Source organism: Hyperolius riggenbachi, chromosome 2, assembly GCF_040937935.1.
Source record: "Hyperolius riggenbachi isolate aHypRig1 chromosome 2, aHypRig1.pri, whole genome shotgun sequence".
Taxonomy (NCBI): domain Eukaryota; kingdom Metazoa; phylum Chordata; class Amphibia; order Anura; family Hyperoliidae; genus Hyperolius; species Hyperolius riggenbachi.
The window spans coordinates 308,776,968-308,799,507 of record NC_090647.1 but is presented as its reverse complement, the minus strand read 5'-3'; positions in this window follow the sequence as shown (position 1 = coordinate 308,799,507).

Here is a 22,540-nt window from a genome sequence, read left to right as displayed (position 1 = left end):
TGTGCATTGGAAGAGGGGTAGTCTTCTATGGCGAGTATATCCCAAACTATATTTTCAATGGAAAAGTGGGGGGGTCGTCTTGTATGCCCAGTTGTCTTATACACTGGAATACAGTATATGGTATTACCTCAGAGCAAGTATATACTGTAGGTGAGTTTTACCTCACGGTGTTGTTGTTGTTTGTTTTTCGTGCTAAGGGAATTTTTACCACAGAGCGATTACAAATGGCTCTATTAACTAAAAGAAAGAAGGACAAAATTGCATTTGCATTGTACCTGTGGACTCTCCTTGATCAGGATAAACTTACTTTACTTTAGTAAAAAAAAAAAATTATAATAAAATGATCATCATACACATACTTCAATATTAAATCTTTAAACTTGTTATGAAGAAAATGCAAATAAAGATTAGTCTTTGAAACAATTATTACAATTAGGATCTAAAAGATCTTTTCATACAATTTAACATACATGATACAATTACAACACACAATCATCAAAATGTTTCCATAATGTTCGATCACATTTTTCTAAAAAAAAAAAAACGGCAAATCGTTCGTATTTCCTGATCGAAATAAAAAAAAAAGATTTTTAACTTTAATTCGATCATTTAGATCAAATAAACAGGTACATTGAACGTTTTTATTGTACCGTGTATGGGCACCATTATACTCCATAAGAAGAATGTAGTCTCAGCACGGAGTTCGGAGTAGCAGATCTCGTCAACTGAACCTTGGCCAGTGGAACTGCAAGACTCAGAAGACTAAGGTGGGACTGCAAACACTGGAGCTCCATGCACCAACTTCACTTCCCCTAAGAGTGGCTGAGACACCTCCCCTTCGTCAGATGACTCCCCCATACCTCTTACATAAATTTATAGTGGGTACTTGATTATGTGTACCATCACATGGTCAGGGTATTGGTCTACCATCTTGTGGCCAAGAGAAATCACTACACCCCCCCCCCCCCCCACTACCTAGAATAGCACTCCAGTCTCCATTACAATATAATGTTACATTAAAACAGTAATACAAAAATGTTCCGCTCTGTGTAAGATACATAAATTAACACACAAAAACTGCACGTACCTAAATAACTTCACATACGTAATGATAATAATAATTATATATATATATATATATATATATATATATTTATTTATTTATATATCCCAGGACCCTAAGTAGCAAGACAAGAATGCAAGTGTGATCATTTCATCTCTAATTCTATTCTTGATTGCTATTGGATTTTTCATTAAATAATCGTGTGTATTAGCATAAGTGGTGCTTTAAGCAGAATAGTCCAGTTTGGCTGCATGTGATGATTGCATCTCTTGGACAGCATGTTTAGGATACATATAAACTCATCAGCAAGTTTATAAATATGAGGCAGCCTTTACAGTACCATTTAAGTGGAATTATTTTGTTTAAACAATGAGGCTAATTAATCCTACTTGATATTTCAGACAAAAGCCTAATCCCAGAGCCGTACTAAATTGTGTTGCTATGTTATGTCATGTGCGCTGCAGCCAGTCTCCCATGAACCATTTATATCCATTGTCTGTTAGCAGCTGATTTATGTAGTTGGCTCTAAAAGCTCATCTATCTTCCCTCTGCCTGCCTGCTGCTCTGTGAGCTATTCAGTACCGCTAACAGTGGACTGCATTTCTGATAGGAATCCTGCTGCATCAACGCGCTGTGTTACAGCTTAGATCAGCACACAGACACTGAAGCCAGAAAAAACAGGAGCTGACTATTTCTTCTTATCCATCAGAACTATTGTGTCCAGTCATGTATAAACTAAACAAGCTATGTTGTCCTTTTTTACAGAGGCAGTGATTTTATAAACTTTCTTTGCACAAATACTTGTGATCATCATCATCATCAGTTCCTCACTGAATATCACAGAACTGGATTCATATGCAAATACTGTATATATCTTTTCAGAGAATTTACAGTACTTTTAGCATATTTTCTCATATGAAACTGCTTATAGCCTTGTACAAAGTTGAAATAATTGTTGCTTAAAGTGGACCTGAAATCAGAGCTTCTACGCTGCTCAAAAAGATAAGCAACAGCATAATAAGCTTTAAAGAAAACATTTCTTTGTTATAGCTGATACAAATATGCAGTGTGTCTACTTCTTGCTGTCATGGATGCAGGCGTAAGGTTTACATTCTGTGTTTACAAATCAGCTGCTCTGCCGAGGCAGCCAGCTGACACGTCCGAGAGATCAAATTACAATTGTGATTAGTCACGGATGAGGGGGGAATTAGACAGGCTAAACAAATAGCCGCTTTCACTTCCGCATCCTATGCGGAAGTGCGGAAGTGAAAGCGGCTATTTGTTAGAGTGGGCGGACGAGCGGCGCTTGGGCTTGAGGAGGAAGTGGAGGTGCACGCCATTTAAATCTTCAGCCGAGGAACTACAGGTGCCAGCTGGGGCCCAACTACACGGGGACGAGCCCGTACCCAAACTCTATGCCATAATACAAAGAAGAAAGTCTGTGAGTGCAATCATTTTTATATTTTAATAAATTTGGATGGTTTTACACTATGTGAGGCATTTGTTTTGAGGTTTTATACGCTTGAAGATGCATCTGCTGTAAAAAGGACAGAGTGGTGACAAGTCGTTCTTGGTGTGGTGGGGGACGTCCTGAAGTGTCCCAAGGCTTTACTAGACCTGAGTGGAGGTCTTTGTGTCCGGTGAGTGTCAGCTCACGGGATGTTGGTGGAGGTAGTAGGAAGAATTAGGAAGACATTGTGAACATTAAGAAGATTAACCATTTAGAAGGGGATTACTAGGATCTTGGAAGATCAGTAGCACCTCTGTAGAGAGAGCATTGTATAGCACACATTGTGCCATGGCAAAAAGGTGGGTATGATCATGATAGATTGTACAAATGGCCAAATAATGCATATGAATTTAGCAGAGAAGTAACTAGGAATCAATGGTGTAAAACTATGGAAAATACTTCCTCTCTTAAAAGAAAAATAAAATGGCCTAACTACTATAAAAGCTTCCATATAAGATGTAATAAAATCAAATGTGCATGTATTTTCATGTCCCTTTTATCTGTGTTCATGCAAGCAACATTACATATGCTGTTATGTGTTATGCGTGTGCTGTTTGCATAATGGTGGTGTAGTGGTTAGCGCTCTCACCTTGCACCACTGGGTACCGGTTCAAATCCCAGCCAGGGCAATATCTGTTTGCATGTTCGCCCCGTGTATGCGTGGGTTTCCTCCGGGCACTCCGGTTTCCTTCCACATCCCAAAAACATAAATCCCTAAATTGGCACTAGACTATGATAAATGTACTATACAATACATACATACATAGACATATGACTATGGTAGGGACTAGATTATGAGCCCCTCTGAGGGACAGTTCGTGAAAAGACAATAAACTCTGTACAGCTTTAATAAATTGTCATGGCCTGTATATATTCAGGATAGATTTCAAAGCACAAGGTCAAATGCTAAAAATACAGAATTTAAAATCTGTAAAAAGTCTCACAGCATATAGCTAGAGTGCATATATTGCATACACGTACCCTGCGTGTGTTTAGAATTAATACTCAATCAAAAGAATCCCTATTTAAAAGTACAAAAAATATATAAAATCGCATAGCATGTAATTCAAATGCATATATTGCATACAGTTGTGTTATAAATGGAGTCTATATAGGTATAAACAGCGCTGAGAGTAGTAATTGGATAATATAAGCTTTAATAGATTGTTATGGCTTGTATATATTCAGAATAAATTTCAAAGCACAAGATCAAATGCTACAAATATAGAATTTAAAATATATATAGCTAGAGTGCATATATTGCATACACATATCCTGTGTATGTTTAGGATTAATACTCAATCAAAAAAAGATCACTATTCAAAAGTACAAAATATATAAAATCGCATAGCGCGTAATTCAAATGCATATATTGCATACAGCTAACTTGGTTGTTGTAAAAGTTCACACCGCATTGGGAGTATTCACCATAAATTCTGTGACAAAGAATGCAATATTCAGTCAACATTCAACCCCCATTCACTCCTGAGCCACCCGATGCTGTTATGCACAAAAAGGTGCTATCTAAAAAAAAAAGAAAAAAGTTGTTAAAGAATTCTAGGAACAAAATGTCCATAAACAGATGAATGATGGATATTCTAGTAGTAGAGACTGAGTTTAGAGTTGGATGTAAATAATGGTGGATCACAAACTTGATGAATGGATCTCTTCCCCGATCAACGGGGGTACTCAGGCTCCTGCAGTTGTCCAGGTGTACAGCGACTGGTGTCCTTCTGTGCGGGGCTCCATGTGTCCTTGTCCGCAATCCAGGTGCGTATCTTCCGCTGGTTGCAGTGCTCCAGTTCCAGCGCAAGTGCTCCCTGACAGCGTGAGAGCCGTGCAGTGTGACAAGAGTCCTTCCGGGTCTGCCTAGACGCCGGTGGTACACTTCCGGGTATGGATGGTGACGTCACCCTTCTAGCGTGTTCGCAAGCGTTGGGTCTTCTGGTCTGCAGTACCTGATGGCCCTGCTCACACGCTATATCCCTCCAGCTGACACGTTTCTGCGGTCCCGGCCGCCTTTATCAAAGCTTAATGGAAGTATACCAGTGTCTTAGCAAATCCTGGATACTGTATATTGTCTTTTCTGGTCACATGTCTTTCCCATAATGCACTCCAGTCTTAGAGACAGTAGTCCTTTCTCTTCCTCAATCCCTTTGCATTAGTTCCATGGAACTAATGGCGTGATCGCCGTCTATTTACACCGTGTTCCTAGTATACTCCTCAGTGGGAGTGTCTGAACATTCTGGGAGGAGGGCAGCTAATGAATACACAATGAGCAAGAGAAGGGGGGGCACTAGAGTCAGGGAGGATATGATGTCAGTGTTAGCTTAGCAAGATGGCCACTGCCTAGAATAGGATTTTCTGCTTTTCCTTTGTAAAATTCACAGGAATCATTACGTGGATAGCACAATACATCTGTTATGTAAGTAGAACTACTGACCAGTAATGATATGGAAAGTGTGTGAGGGAGGGACATGGTGGTGGTGGGGGGCACTGTAACTAATAATGTTTTGAGGTCAGGCTATCTGATTATGAAATACTTCCTATTAGACACTTTCTTAATTTATATCAGGAGCACACTGCCAAATTAATATTTTAGCATAATGCCTATTGCCTAACTATATATTTTTTTTTTAGTACGATGTCTGGTTATGTTGTGAAAGCACACTGCCGATGCGATTTTGAAGCACACTGCCTAATTATATTTTGGGGGCAAACGCTAACTACCCAGTTATGTTTGGGTGCACACTTTCTAATTGGGTTTAGGGAACGCACAGCATGGTTATATTTTAGGGACTGTCTGCCATATATGGGTGTGAGGGGATATGCTGCTATTCATGTTTGAGGTACACTGTTTGTTTATCCATTTGATTTGGGGGATATTTTCCTTATTTTGGATAGGAATTATATTGCACAATTACATTGTTTGTGGGGAGGCACTATCTAATTATGCTGTTTGGGGTATATGCTGGCAATTTTACAAATAACCGGTTCCATAATCTAGCATTTGCTGTCACCAAGCCCTTCCTGACTACTTCTTGCCACTGGTACAAGTTAATGTTTTAAGCGTTGTTACTTTATGGACCCTAAACCTCAGGTGATTAATTTTTGTACGATTTTATTACTATGACTATAAATTACGTTTTAGTTGTGCCTGTTGTGACCTTTGTTTAAACTAAAGCTTTATCGATTGCAAGCTCCTGTTCCTGTGTAAATTGTCACTTGCATCCTATAACATGTTATATACCAAATAATAACTTTCATTGATCAGCATAGTATAAAGGGCAAGCTCTCATCTGTTTTATGAATTTAATATTGCAGGTGCATTTCACACACCATTTTCCAGTGTATTACTGGTGGCACCTGTCCAAAACAGACTGGTACTTTGCTGAAAATCCTTTAAGAACTGATCATCTACTAAGACAAAACAACACTAAGGATTCATTAAAGTGTCAGAATGATATAAAAATAAAAACTTTTGGTCTGGAGACGCATTTAATTTTCAAAAGCTGGAAAGATATCCAGAAGAATGCAAAGCGCAACATACACCCCAAAAAACAACATTGTAAGATTGTGTTCCTGACACTGTTATGACACCTGTTTCACAAGTTACTTCATGCTGTGAATTATCATGGGACAAAATTCAAGCAACAGCACATTTGTGAAGAAGCAGATATGTTTCAGAAGCCACAGTAACTCACTGGTAACAGCTTTATGTATAATACTTGGGCATGACTTTCTCCCCTACTAATGGTGGAATATATGAATTAGTCTGTTTACTGGGAGGAAGATTTGTGAACAAGCTGAATGTGTTGAATCTGATCAAAATGATGAACAAGAGATCAGCCTTGAGGGTTGAGGCCTCAGGTAACTTGTATTGTGTGGTGGAATTACATAGGAGTGTGTTCTGTGCTTGACAATACAGTATGGGTGAAAGGCCTACAGTAGGTCTGTAAGAGAGTAGATGTGATTCCGCTTGCAAAGGTTTTTAAAAAGTACACAACGTCGAAACTGATGCTGCCAGCCAGGGCCGCCATCAGAAATTTTGGGGCCCGTCACACATCATCAGGCCTGGGCCCACCCACTAGCCACCCCACCCCCGTGTCCATGCGCAAAGTGTGGTGCGGCAAAAAATGTGCATGGCTCCGACACTGAAGAAAGCGGCAGGCATAGCGTGGTTCGGCAAACAAGTGGGCGTGACCATGGCATGTTGTGGGTGGGGCCAAATACTAGCAAAATACAGGTAGTCCCCGGTTAACAAATGAGATAGGGACTTGTAGGTCCGTTATTATCCTTTTTCGTTCTCTTTTGTCCCCCTCTTTTCTTCCTGTGCCTCTTTTGTCCCCCTCTGTCTCACCTCAGTTTGTGCCTCTTTTGTGTCCCTCTGTGTGACCTCATGTCCCCATCTCATCTCTTTTCTCCCTGTGCCTCTTTTGTTCACCTGTGTTCTCCCTGTGCCTCTTTTATTCCCTTGTGTTACATCTTGTCCCCTTCTGTCTCAGCTCGTCCCCCTGCCCTAGCCAGGTATAGGTTCCCCCCAGTATAGGTAGCCAGGTATAGGTTCCCCCAGTATAAGTAGCCAGCTTTAGGTGATGCCGCAGTATAGGTAGCCTGGTATAGCTGGTACCCCAGTATAGGCCCGCAAGATACAGGTGCTCCAGTATAGGTATTCAACTATAGGTGGTGCCCCGGTACAGGTAGCCTGGTATAGTTGCCCCCAGTATAGGTAGCCTGGTATGGGTGGTGCACCAGTATAAGTTAGCCAGGTACAGGTGCCCCCAGTATAGGTAGCAAGCAATAGGTGCCCCAGTATAAGTAGCCAAGTATAGATGGTGCCCTCAGTAAAGGTAGCCAGGTATAGGTGGTGCCCCAGTATAGGTAGCTAGGTACAGGTGGTTCCAGCCCTGCTCCCCATGGCACTTCCAGCATTTCGGGGTGGGCCCACGGCCCCCAGAAGCCCTGGGCCTCTCACTGCAGGGTCAGTTGTGTCTCCCCCCCCCCCCCCTCTGATGGCTGCCCTGCAAAACCCAGATCTCTTTGCCAATTAAGGCCGAACTTAATCAAGTGGAGGTTACAATTATTACCTTTTCTTCTGTCAGGTTGTATTTCTGTTCTGGCCATTACCATTGCTATTCTAAGAAAATGTCTGTCAGGATCTAACTGTAAATGAACTATACTCCAGCAGAAATGCAGGAAAATGTGAACTTAATCCAAGTGAGAGTCTTATGGTGGCCATACATGGTACAATTTTTTTCATACAATCTTACCATTTCTTTGTAGTATAAGGGTAAATTAAGTGAATATACTGAATGATAATTTAGGCAGTTCCCTTATATTACATAGAAATAGTAAGATTGTATGAAAAAATTGTACCATGTATGGCCACCATAAAAGCGCCTCTAATGCAGGCATTTCTAGTCCACTTTGTTTTTCTGAAAAGACAACGTTGTACTGACTTGAAGAAGGCCCATGAAACTGCGTACAGTGAAAAATGGCGCCAGCTAAATAATGGCACGTGATTGTGCCGCTAAAGTCTTCTAAAACAATATAGCTTTATATCAAAATTATATTTATTGGTTTATGTAAATTGAGAGGCAGCGCTGGAAGATGCGGAGTCCTGGCAGTTTTGGTACAGACTGGCCCCAGTGCTGTCACTGGCCCTGTTGTAGGGGAGGGCCAGAGCCAGATCTTCAACCAGGCAACCTAATCAATTGCTTATAGGCCCCCAGGAGGTGAAAAGGGCCCCATAAAGATTTATTACCTCTGTTCATGTAGTCCTTTACTAACTATTTCAATCTTTAAAAACAAGATCTCTGCAGCAATTCTCTACTACAGAGATAAGAAGTTTTACAAGGAGGCACACACAGTTACCCCCCTCCCCTTAGCTCAGAGCTGTCTGACAGGGGCTGGGTGCTGGAATGTGATCTCTTCATACAGGAGCCGCTTTCTAGCTTAGCTAGAGAAATTTGATGTAGCAAAATCATCTGTAGTTAAACTTTTTTTCATAGTAGGATCATCATTTGCTCAAAAGCCTATGACTTCTGTTCGTAATGTTTACATTTAGTTCCGGTCTTTGCTGAACTTATTAGCCTTAATTTTATCTCCCACATAAGAGGCACATAAAGAGTTATTGTCGGTCTCTGTTCTGTTTATTGTCTCTGTTCAACTCTTTCAGTCTTTAGATCTCTGCAGCAATGCTCCACTACAGAGATAAGAGTTCTGCTGGTGATGTTTACAGTTGGTTCCTGTCATTGCAGAACTTGACCTTAATTTTATCAGTCTAGTTGGCCAAAAAATATCTAAAGCTTGCTATGCACACATCGGTTTTGAACAATGATTGAATCTTCCAGTAATCTATTGCTCATACATATCCAATTGATTAGCTTTTAAGCGATATTGTGCTGTTTATCAGTCTCTGTGGTATGGGGGCAGGACAGGAGCAGTGGGTGATCGATGTTCCATAACTTTGCTCTGCATTGAGCAGTCCAGCATTTGCAGTTTGATTGAATCCTGATAGAGTTCTGCTGAAGCCTATCAGAATTAAACTTGCTGTGATAGAGGTTGATCACTAAACAATTGAATGGAATAATGATCAATTGGCTAGACATATTGGGGCATTATTGACCTGTGTATGACTAGTGAGAATGAGGGAGCGAAACTGACTAATTTGGTCTTGCAATGAATAAACTCCAATCTTGCTTTACGAGATCCTCACAACCCAAATGCCCGGTACACACCATGCAATTTCCCGTCAGATAGACAGGTCAAATGGATTATTTCTGACAGATCCGATCGTGATCCGATTCATTTTTCTGATCAATTTTGTAGAGAAGTGTTTGGAAAATGATAAGAAAAATGATTGGAAATCTATTCTGACTTTTCAGAAATAATTGATTCAACTCCTCTATCTAATGGGAAATTGCATGGTGTGTACAAGACACTACAGTCACATTTGCCACGTGGCAGGCTTAGGCAACAATAAAAAAGTACAAGGGGCCATCACATTTTCGGTGTAAACAATCATGAAGTTGATCTTAAATCTGCCTCGCTGTACTCACTTTTGTTGCCAGTGGTTTAGAGATTAAAGGACAACTATAGCGATAGGTTTGTGGAGGCTGCCATATTTATTTTCTTTTAAACAATACCAGTTTCCTGGCAGCCCTGCTGGTTTATTTGGCTGCAGTAGTGTTTAAATCACACCAGAAACAAGCATGCAGCTAATGTCAGCTCTGACAATAATGTCATCTGATCTGCTGCATGATTGTTCAGGGTCTGTGAGGCTAAATGTATTAGAGGCAGAGGATCAACAGGATAGTCAGGAAACTGGTATTGCTTAAAAGTAAATAAATATGGTAGCCTCCACATACCTCTCGCTACAGTTGTCCTTTAATGGCTGAGTTTAATGTTATTGCCCAGCAAACAACCTTACACTGTTAGAAAAGCTGTACACTGACTGCTCTACATAGTATCACAGCATCGTATTTTCAGGGCTGTCTGTTCCATGAAAAGATGAAATACAATATTTACTAAAAAGTGAGTGGTGCACTCACTACTGTGAGATGCTGTATGCTGGAGAGATATCCTGTCAACAGTGTGGCAGGGGGGGGGGGGTAAATTTATTGCTCTGCTTGGGGGCCTGTATGGTCTTAATCCAGCTCTGGGGAGGGTGGGTCTTTCCATGCATTGACTTTCCCATAGGATGGCTAATCCTCCCTCTCCTCCAGCTGGACACAGAGGAGATCTAGCGCTGCCTGCTGCTTCCCCCATCATCCAGGCACAGCTGTCCTCCCACCGCTGCTGCAGGTAAGAGCGCGTCACATGCAGAGCCGGGACAAGGTCCTCCAGCACCCAAGGCTGAGACACCAAAGTGCGCCCCTCCATCCCTGCCACCCCAGCCGTCACACACTGATTGCTATTAGACTAAGAGGCGCCACAGGGCCCACAACCTCCCCAACACCTTAATATCTAGTTATCTGGCTAGCAGTCACTGCCATGTATCCCCTTTTCGTATTTCTTTCTGCTTCACACACAATTAGGAATGACAGCTGAATGAATTCTGCGCCCCCTCCTACACTGCGCCCTGAGGCTGGAGCCTCTCCAGCCTATGCCTCGGCCCGGCCCTGGTCACATGACCTGCATGTAGAGGCGAGGCTGCTGGACCTCACTATCTATAGACTGACCATCTAAATATTGTTTTATAATGTAAATTAACCTCCCTGGCGGTTAATTTTTTTTGCCAAATTGGCAAAAATCCTTTTTTTTAAAATTTTTTTTGTTTTGTTTCATGTAAAGCTACCAGAGTGGTAGCTACATGAAACACCACTAGAGGGCGCATGTGTCCCTCTAGTGCAATCGTCGCCGGCATCAATAGCAAACAGGGGAACGCGTATATAACGCGTTCCCCTGTTTGGCTTCTCCTGTCGCCATGGCGACGATCGGGATGACGTCATGGACGTCAGCCGACGTCCTGACGTCAGGCGCACCCGATCCAGCCCATAGCGCTGCCCGGAACTCATTGGTCCGGGAAGCGCAGGGCTCTGGCGGGGGGGGCCCTCTTTCGCCGCTGCGTGCAGCCGATCGCCGCAGAGCGGCGGCGATCAAGCTGTGCGCGCGGCTAGCAAAGTGCTGGCTGCGCGCACAGCACTTTGAATGGGGCGAATCGCCCCAGTAGAGCCAAAGAAATCCTCCTGCGCGGCATAGCCCGAGCTCAGCTCGGGCTTACCGCCAGGGAGGTTAATGCGGCACCGTTTTTATACTGTTGGCGCTGTACGCCATTTTTAACTGTTCCGCATGAAACGTAGCATGAAACGTATATTTTCAAAATTCCATTCCTTACCCGAGGTAAGATCACTTATTGTTTCCAATGACGTGCTGTGTTGCTATGCAGAGAGGCGGAGGTATGACGCATGCGTGACACCATGCAGCAGGCGGGGAAGCAGCATGAACAATTAGTTTGGTGTCACTGGGTGTGAGCTGATCTGCTGGGTGGACCCTTGGGGGTGGGGGTTGCCAGCCTGTGTGCACACACCTGATTATCAGCTGAGGCAGTCATTATCGGCCACTCCAGGAGACTTAAAGAGGAATTCCAGTGAAAATAATGTAATAAAAAAGTGCTTCGTTTTTACGCTAATTATGTATAAATGATTTAGTCAGTGTTTGCCCATTGTAAAATCTTTCCAGTCCCTGATTTACATTCTGACATTTATCACTTGATGACATTTTTACTGCTGGCAGGTGATGTCAGTCGGAGGAGTAGCTGCTTGCTTTTTTGGCAGTTGGAAACAGCTGTAAATAGCTGTTATTTCCCAAAATACAACAAGGCTCCTACCGTGGATGTCAGCACCATGGTCCTGACATCACACTGTGGGAGAGGTTTCACCACAATATCAGCTATACAGAGCCCCCTGATGATCCGTTTGTGAAAATAAATATGGTTGTAATGGGAAAGGGGGTATCCGCTACTGATTAGGATGAAGTTCAAATCTTGTTTATGGTTTCTCTTTAAAGAAAACCTGAACTGAAAATTAAGTCAAAATAAACATACACAAGTCATACTTACCTCCCGCGTAGTCTACTCCTCAATCTTTCTCCTCTCCCGCGTCCTGTTTGTCCACTGTGACTGTAACATCGCCCACTTGAGCCATAGGGAAACATGGAAATTACCTGGCACATCAGCTGTCCTCTCAGCTATAACTGACAGCAACTGATATATTTCAATTCTGACAAAATGTTGTCAGAACTGGAAGGGGTCATTGTCAGAAGAAAATGGTGAGCTTCTGAGAGGAACTGATGGCAAGGTAACTATGTAATGTTCATTTAAAGTTACCTCGTGTTTATTTAAAATAATTTTACTCAGTTCAGTTTCCCTTTAAGTCAGGTGTGTGTATGAGCCTGAAAGTGTTTACCCACTTCCTTTATATTCTGTAGTGTTTTCTGTTCTCTTTACAGTTTTGTCTAGACTGACATACAGTTGTCAGCATTAATATTTAATCTCTGACCAAAAAGTCAGGCTGATGATCTAGTTACAGGGAAGGGCACTTGTCTCTGGTATGCTGGGGGGTAGTACGTTTCTGGAATGTAGGGCAATAGTATGTTTCAGTCCTATATTTTTCAAAATGTTACAATTCTTCTGAAAACAATAATGCTTGCATACAGCAGGTGGCAGTCTTGTCTCATTCATGTTTCTTTCAGTAATTTAAATCCAGCAGCATATAGGATTTGACAGCATGGAACTGTTTGGCACATCTAGAGTACAGATTTTCGTATCTGCTTTAAAACATAGCCATTTTATGTTAAAGATAGCCTTGTGTCTAACATGCCGACCAACACTTCAACTCGGGAAGCTTCAGAGGAATTTTATTCAAGAGTGCTGCCGCATTGGTGTTAATCAGTTGAATGCATTTTTCATTAACATGTCATACAAAAATAAAGGTTTGATTGCTATATAAAGGGGGTTCTGAGCATTAATAATGGATTTAATTAAAACTAGATTGCTTTTACTTGAAATTAAGTGTTCACAAAACATGAGAATACATTAATCTTACACAGCCTTCGCATAGCATGCGCCTTTGCTTTCCAACTGCAGCTGCAGTTTACTATCACCTCAATTTATCGTGAGTTATGCCATCTGACAACAAACCTTTGAATATTCTTAACTCCTTCCTGTTGCGTGTATGACTGCCAGAATGATGTTATTCTGAGGGCTTTATTATGAGTTGCTTTGCTTCTGTATATCGCCTACAAAACATTCAGTGCTTTACAGGGTCCATAGAACCATTTAAATCATGTTTTATTTACAGTTCAATGCATTCCAGCCCATGTTGTCTGTGTCTGTACAGTGTAACACAATGGGTAAACACCTATTAGCTTAACTTTGGGTGTGAATTTTGAACAGGGACAGCAGTGGAATGGCAGGCCTGAGAGAAGACCAGGAGGGTTCTATTGGATGCAGAATCTTCCCTCTCCATAGTTAATTATGTAACCTGAAATTAGTTTCCTTGCTTCAGGTTTGCTTTAATCCCCTTCCGACCGCCTAACGCTTATCGGCGGTGGGAGGGTGGCAGCCCCAGGACCGCCTAACGCCGATCGGCATCAATGGTGGGCGGGTATTAGCCGGGAACGTGCATGCTCGATCATTCCCTGCAGAGATACAGTCATCAGCTTGCCAGCCTGCGATCACAAACATAAAAACCTCTTGGTTTACTTCTGTAAAGTGCTGCCATCTAGCGCAGCGCTGTACAAGGGACACTTAGCTGTCCCTCTGAGCAGCTCACTATCAGATCCCTCTCATAAGGCTGATGTTTATGAGAAGAAGGGTAAAGTATTGATTGTTTTCTAGGAAAAATTTAGGGGGGGGGGGGGGAGGGAGGAGGGAGAACGAATTAAAAAAGGGCTCTTTTTTTTTTCCAGTTAAAAACAAACAAAAAAAACGATTGAAGCAGAAATCAGATGCCACCCGAGAGAAAGATCTGTTGATGGCAGGAAAAGGAGGGCAGATTAGTTTGTGTGCTAAGTTTTATGGTCATGCAGCCTACTGTTAAAACTGCACACTGAGTTGTGAAAAATGGCCTGGTCCCTAGTGGGATTTAATCCTATGGTCCTCAAGTGGTTAAATGGGAAACAGGACCACTATCTAGCTGGGCAGGAGCCATTTACATTACTGCCTAGCAACTACAAAAAAGTTTATTTATTTAATTTTTGCTGTGGCTGCAAATGGATGTGAAACTAGGCGATCCCAAAAAAGTGGCAAGCACTAATTTATAGTTTAAAGAAAAAAATAAAATGCTTGGCTTGGGCATGCTGCAGATTGATGATCGCATATTAGGAATTCACTAATCCTGCGCCAACCATGTCATCCGCAATGTAGTCACTGTAAATCTTGACAGTAAACTAGCTGGCATTGCTGTGCTCTAAACAAAATGAGAGCAAAATGGCTAGCTGTGCCACTTCTTTTTGTTTGCAGTAACAGTGGGTGTCCCATGTGACATTGGTAGATTCTGTGTCTGCTTGCTGCTACATCTTCCAAGGCTTGAGTGCAATCCTAGTAAAGTAGCTCCTAAATCACATGGCATATCTGTTCCCTAAGTTGGGTAACTCTTGAAAGAGGTTAGGACAAAAGAGAAACTTTGGGCCCTATGCAGTTCACTAACTTGCCAGCTTTAAGCACTGGCAGGTTCTAAAATTAGGCAATGGGACCCACACCTAACTAAATTTTAATTCTCATCATTGTTTTGAGAATCAGGATGATTCCCATTGGTCCACCTAGTGAACCAATGGGGAGCCCCAGCAGAAGCTGCAAAAATGCTTTTGCCATGGCCCCAGTGATGCAGAAGAAAAGACCAGCAGCGACAGTCACAGTGGGTCTGGTGGGCGCAGCTGAATGACTGACTGTGCCAGGAAAGCCTGGCATGCTGTGGTGGATGTCTGGTAGGTGCATGGGGGTCTGCTGGCATTAGCGGAGCACGCATTTCACAATGAAGTTCAAGCTAGAGTGCTTGAGTTGACTTGCTAGTCTGCTTGCTCTGCAGACCAGTAAGGAAATCTCCAGCGTAACTGCATACTAGCATGAATCAAGAGGAGAAGAGAGCATTGTATCAGCTGTTCCACCGTGTCAGGAGCTCAGTAATCATCATCATCATCATCATCATAAAAAAAAAAGACACCAATTATAGTACCACGTCTTCACATCTTTCTTCCTCCTACTCCGAGTGGCATTTAGCAATGTACATGCCTCCAGCCTCTGTTTGGACAGTTGTTGAAAGGTGTGTGCCTCCAGTAGGCAGATGCTTGGCTTTTCTGTGAAAGAGGACATGCCCCCTTATACAATCCAAAGCCATCTATTTATAAGCTGGAGGCACGTCCATTGGTCAGTGCAAATGAGAGAAACATGGTGACCTGGTGCCACTGTAGGTGGTGGTAATTTTGTGATAGTACAGAGGTCCTGGAGACACAGGAGACACAAGGGACATACTGCTTTTGGGTGCACGTGACATGTACTAGTTTGTGATGGCACGGGCATACCTATGAATATGCCGTCGGAAGATTTGGGCACAGGGTAAAGCTGATATACGGCTTACCCTGCTCCTGCACAAGTCCCAGCGGTGCTAATTACTATTCCTCCTCCAGGTCGACGTGGATGGTGGGGAATGATGAGAGACAGAGAAATATATATGCTTGTGGAATGATCTTAGACCAGTGTAAACTTCACTTACTTGGTAAAGGTTACAACAGAAAATGTTGAAGCTTATTACTGTGTTGTATGGTGCAGTAGGGAAGGGTGCTGTGACTGAAGCATTGGTTCCAAAAATGACAAATCGAAACAGAAAGTATACTAAAACAGTCTCCATGAAGCAGCGCACAAAACAAAAACACACACTCCATTCCCTCCACCATCCCCGCACTTTTATAAAACGTTTAAAGAGGATTTCCTCTTTTTACAGCTTCCTGTTCCTGTGATGTGTGAGGGCCCTTGCTACACTGTTGAAGGAAGGCTGGGTAGCTCCCTTTCATCCCTTAGGGATACGGACTGCACACCAGCCCATTAGTATAATTTATTCGACCTGGCAAGTAGTGGCAAAAGAGAATGGTGGTTTGAATAAGACTGATTTTAAATAGCACTGATTTTCAAAGCGACAGTATGTATTTTCATTTCCTTCTTATAGGAAATTAAAAAACAAAAAACTTCAAAATATTGCTAGACTGTTATCCCTACTAATGAACAGTTAGCAAAGTACTGTAACTTTTTCAATATTTTCTTTAAAAGCACTGCAGAAAAAGTGTCTGCTACCTAAATTTATAAATACAGGCAGTCCCCTAGTACTTATAAACAGGTCCTGTTCTGGAGCCTATGCAAGTAAAGGTAACTGCACTTTACACAAACTGCATAATGGGCATTGAGCAAATAGTGCAACTTGTATTATGTACACAGTGCGTACGTTGCTTACATAATGTGCGTTAATTCTGTGTAGGGTTTTTTTTTGGGGGGGGGGGGGCACCATACAGCCTGTGAATAGCCTGTATGGTGGAACGCATCCGCCTGCCTGGTATTATCGTGGACTGCACAGAAATGCAGTCCGCTTACTTAAATGCATCCCGTGGATCCGTCAGCGTGACACGTGTGAATGGCTCCTTTTTTAAAATTAGGAGCTATTCACTAACCGTGTATTGCTGAGCGGTGAATGGACAAAAAAATTCCATTCTCTGCTCTAGTGGGAATACAGCCTTACTGTATTGCATTGCACAAATAGCGCAACTGGCACTATATACACAATGTGCATGTTGCTTATTTTTGCTATTTGTGTAATGCACATTATACAAGCAATGTACACCTCTGTGTATATAACACCATTTGTGGTTACACAGTTGGCGTAAGCACCAGGAAACTTTATGTGCGCTTTGTACACATGTGAACTTTGCTGAATAGTCCCCATTGTTGCTTACAAAAATATGGTGAAAAATCTTATTTTCCCAACAGGAACATCATTTGTGATTGTTTGAGGTATACATTTTACATTTTCTGCTTGAAAAACTTTCTGCAATTTTTTTTCAAACATGTTACTTTTGAAGTTGTCTTCAAGATGCCTCTGGTGCAGTAATGTATAATTTTAAGATCTCCTGTGAAGACAATGGGTTTTAATTAGTGACTGGCTCATGCTAATTCACTACTGCCCCTAAATTAATGTAGGAAACATACTCTGTTGGTGATGTCTGATACCAGTAGTTACACTATAGAACAGACATGCAAATTACATGTTACGCATGTATGCAGATGTTTAACGGATGTGTGGTTGTGCTTGACTTGACGATAAGCCACAGATGCCAAACCTGAATACTGTAACATGTAAGGGGACTTATTGGATAACCGATGATAAACACCATCATTATCATCACCCTGGTGAACATTTTATCATATATCTAAAGTAAAATAGTTCTTGAATAACTTTTTTGCGTCTCTTATGTATTTATTGTTGTTAATAGTAATTATCTTTTTCCACCCTACATTGATAATCACTGTTAATATTGAAACAACATGGTACAGCTTTCAAAGCTTAACTAAACCCAAAAGGTAAAGTCTAATATAATTAAGTGAACACAAAAAGTGCATTGAAAGCGTTGAAGAGGATACCTGGTTCATGATCCAAATTTTCTTGCACCTTGGATTGAGTTGGTTGGCGGATCCATTAGGTGTGATCACGTGACAAGAAAAGAAGGTAAAATTATATGTGCCAGATTAAATTTCCCAGCATCCATGCATTACTGCAAAATTAATATGTCCTACATGAGAGGAGGTGAACTTGTGCCCACAGGAATTAGGCGGTGAGCAACCATAAGGCCTCAGTCTACAGTGAACGAGAGCAGGGCTTCCCAACCCTTTCCTCACATACCACCAACGGTGCATGTTTTGTGGAAATCTATAGAGATGCGGGGCCCCGCACCTGAAGGGGGCCCCGCATCCTCAGCAGGGGCCTCTGATTTCTCTGACAGTTTCTTGTCACAGAGCAGCAAGCATGGGGAGACTGGCCAATAGCAGCAGCACCAGCGGCCGTTTCCTGTTAGATCATGGAGCGGGTCTCCGTGAATAGCCTGCTGATCGCGGCTCGCAGATTAAATGTAAACGCAGGAGACGTTTGTCTCCTTTGTTTACATTGAACGCAGATCAGCGATCCCCGGCCAATCAGCGGCCAGGGATCGCCGCCATGTGACAGAGGACATCCTGTCACAGGCTGCACAGGACGGATAGCGTCCTGTGCGGCCCCGATCACCAGGGGTGAGAGGAAGGAGAGGGAGGGGGGAATTTCACCGCAGAGGGGAGCTTTGAGGTGCCCCCCCCGCAATATGCCAGCTGGCAGGAGCGATCAGACCCCCCCTCCCTGCACATCATCCCCATAGGGGGGAAAAAAGGGGGGCGATCTGATCGCTCTGCATGCCACCTGATCTGTGCTGGGGGCTGCAGAGCCCACCCAGCACAGATCATAAAAAACAGTGCTGGTCCTTAAGGGGGGCTAAAGGCTGGGTCCTCAAGTGGTTAAAAGAAGTGCCACTCAGGTGATATGCAGCGGCCTGCAAGTATTGCTACATCAGAATAACAATTTTTGGGATATGGGAGGAAACCCACGCAGACACAGGGAGAACATACAAACTCCTTGCAGATGTTCACCTGACTGTGATTCGAAAAGGAGACCCAGCACTGCAAGGCGAGAGTGCTAACTAGTAGGGGGGTGTGTGTGTGTATGTGTGTGTGTGAATATTTATAAAATACATCTCTGAAGTATGATGTTTGTGCCCTTATACAGACATAAACTGCACAAATCCTGGTTTGATGGAACTATCACACTCACATGATCCAGTATGTGAGGTTGTTGGCAGTAATCACCATAATTACTTATACTTTACTGGGATTAAAGTTGTAGAGGGTGACTAAGTCTAATAATCCAACACTCTTACAGCCCCATTAGAGCAAACATGAAAAAGCAAGCACATAATATCTATATTATTTATACTTTTCTCCATATGCTAAAACCTGAGATTTTTTTTCACCTTCACCTCTGATAAATAAATTGATACTGGGGGGGGGGCAGATCAGCAGTTGATACTATACAGATGAGAATTCACTGTTCAAGCGGATTGAGATTAAAGTATTAGGTTTACTGATGTGTAACATCATTGGTACAATCATTTTCCAAAGGCACTGCCAGAAATCATATTGACATAAGAATAGCAGAAGTGGTAACAGGCCAGTCCAAGTTGCAGAAATCCCAGCCTGAGTAGTATTCAGATTCCGGCATTCGTCAAGTCTGACCCACACAACTGCTTTTTAGTTCCGACTTACCACATTTAAATACTGGCAATGTGCAGGATTCAAATTTGGAGAGTGTGGCAAGCTTTCCCGTAATGTTCTAGTCCACCAATCTGAAGCCAGGGATGATAATAGACATTTGTCAGTCATGTCCGAGAAGGCAGATGTTTATTGGACAGCTGCATCAGGGGTGTGTCTAGGCACACACTTAAAGCGGCCTGAGCATTCAATTGCTCTTTTTAAATCAATGTGGAACTGGACTCTGTTTTCATGTGGTTACATTTGCATGTTGTTTTATTTTATTTATGTATTAATTATTTTAGCATAGTGTATGAAGCCTTACCCAGAAGCCGGGAAATTGATTTGGATGCTGCCAAAGAACCGAAAAAGTGTAAAATTCATGTTTTCTTTTTGTAGTTCTAGAGAAAGGCCTGGATTTACCTTACAGGAGCCTATAGGCACAGATGTCCTGGCGCACCTTAGACTTCGCCCTCCATGAACCCACAAGCCCCCTGCTGAACCACAACGCATCTGTGCTGGTTGCCCCAGCTGTCACTTCTCCCTTACTTACCTTGCCCATCATAGGTAACTACAGATGTCTCTTAGCATTAGGTGGTCAAAGGTACATTCAGTATTAAGTAGCTAGTGGTGTCACCCGACTGAAGGGAGATCTGGTCAGTGGAATGCAGAGAGCTGAGTGATTAACCTCTCATTTATGCTCTGCTTGGGACTCTGCATAGGAAAGGAGGGGTGCACTTTGGAAGGAGAGTGAGGTGCTTTTTCATCATCCGGTGCCTGTAGGCATATGCTTTATGATAAATCTGGCCCTGTCTGGAGATCAGAAAGCACTTACCAGTAGAAGCTGTTTAGTTTGTATATTATACAGATGAGTGCCAACATTCAAACACCAGCACACCCAATTCAAGTACCGTAGCTAATATCTGACTACTTTGGCTAGTAACTTGAACCCAAATTAAACATCCGCCGGGCGGATCGCTGGTAACCAGTCTTATCACCCGAACGATAGTCTGTACACACGTCGGATTTGACGCGAAAACGTCCGAACGACGGAACGTTCAAACGACGGGTCGTTCGCTAAAATCCGACGTGTGTATGGGCCTTTAAGAGGTCTGATTTCGGCATCAGGAAGAATTTAATGACAATGGAGTAGGCATTAGATAGTTTTATGTTCGAGTTAGACATTAGGAAGAAAAAAGGTGTTGATCAGAGACAGCTGATTGATCGAGATAAGTGTAGATTATTGTAAAGTCAACTATAAAATATCCATAACCACACTTAAAAATGGAAAATTGTACCATGTAGATGAGGCTTTATGGAAAGTGCCCTGGCTAAAGACCCCACCTCTGAAATAGGTGACTAGGGTTTGCATCCTGGCCAGAGCCAGTACCTATTTAGCCCTTAGGCAAGACTATTGCTCTTTGATTTCTTAAAGCAAACATTTGAGTTTGTTGAACCTAACCCCCCAGAATCCTTATGTCTTCAAGACTCCCTTTTTTTTTCTTTTTTTCGCTGATCTCCACTGCCCTCCAATCTCGAAAATCAGTTTATAAAATGTTATTTCATCTGTCAAGATGGAAGTACTTCCTTGCCCCATTCCTACACTGGTGTACTAAAAGTAGCATTAAAGGGGAACTTCAGCCTAACCAAATTACATTAGTTATGTTAATTAAAATAGATAGCTAACATAATCTCTTACCCACCCTGTTTTAAAAGAACAGGCAAATGTTTGTGATTTCATGGGGGCAGCCATCTCTGTCATGGTGGCAGCCATCTTTTTGGTTGAAAGGAGGTGACAGGGAGCATGAGACACAGTTCCAACTGTCCTGTGTCCTGATCACCCCTTAAAGCTGCGCACCCTAGGCTTGAAGTGTCAAATTCAAAACATAAAAAAAATTGCACCACAACAGCAGAACGAGAACAACTTAAGAAATCCCATCATGCTTTGCACAGCATCAGGGGAAAAATGCCCGAGCAGTTTTGTTCTGTGCAGCTAAAAATGAGGCTTGTATAAGAGAAACAAAGTTCTGATGCTGTGAAACTGTTAAAGAAACACCAGGACTTTTCAGTGCTGCTGAGTCGATTTTTAGTCTGGAGGTTCATTTTAAGATTTTCAAGTAACTAAAAATGCTATCACTTCTAGATTAGTGTTATGGTCACATGACTCTCTTTTATTTGTCCCCCTCTTCTAGAAGGCCAAAGGGTATATGTATCCAATCTGTCGCCCACAAACCCTCAAAATTAGAATGGGGAAGGAAGTGTGGCAAAGCTACCACTCAAACCTCTACTGTTGGGTTGAATAGATGAAGTGGCTGTGACAGTGTTGGGAAAGTTATGCTGGCAGAGATACTGCTAACACATGAGCAGCAGTACTCATGAATGCAAATTTACTACCAGAACAGGTCCAATAAAGAGCTAACACTGTGGATGAGGGAGGGCCCCTTAAAGCGGATCCGAGATGAAAAACTAAATATAACAAGTGACTTGTCTATATATCTTATCTAAAGTTTAGATAGTTTACACAGCAAATCTATCTTCAAACAGCTTCAACAGTATATTAATATTTTTTCCTGTGAACAATGGGAGCAGACATGTTTTCTGCTTGTCACTATTACACAATTACACACACAGGCAAGCTTATCTGTATCTAGGCATGCTAATCTGCATATTCTGTGAAAACTCCACTCTTATCTCCTCCATTACACAGGCAACTGATCTGTATCTGCACTGCAGCTCTCAGATTGTGAAAACTCTGCCTCTAAAATCTATAGCTAGTAACACCTTTTTTACCTGCCCAGACTGAAATCCCACAATCCCTTGCAAGCGCCAAGGCACTCTGGAGAAGCTGTGGGTGTGGCTTGTTTAGTTTATAGGAAATTAGGGTATTAAAACAAAACAAAACAAGTATTTGGCTTGAGGAATGCCCTATAAACTATATGTAAGGAACACAATTATGCAAGGAGTAAAAGTTCATCTCGGATCCACTTTAAGCCCACAGGCCCAGGTACAGTCACAACCTCTGCACCCCCTATTGGCACGCCACTGCCTACAGATAACATAGGATCCATTGACTTGTCTGCTGCATAAGATGGAATATTTTTATGTCTAGTGTGAACCTACACTAAGACCAGTTCTGTATTTGAGCATGACT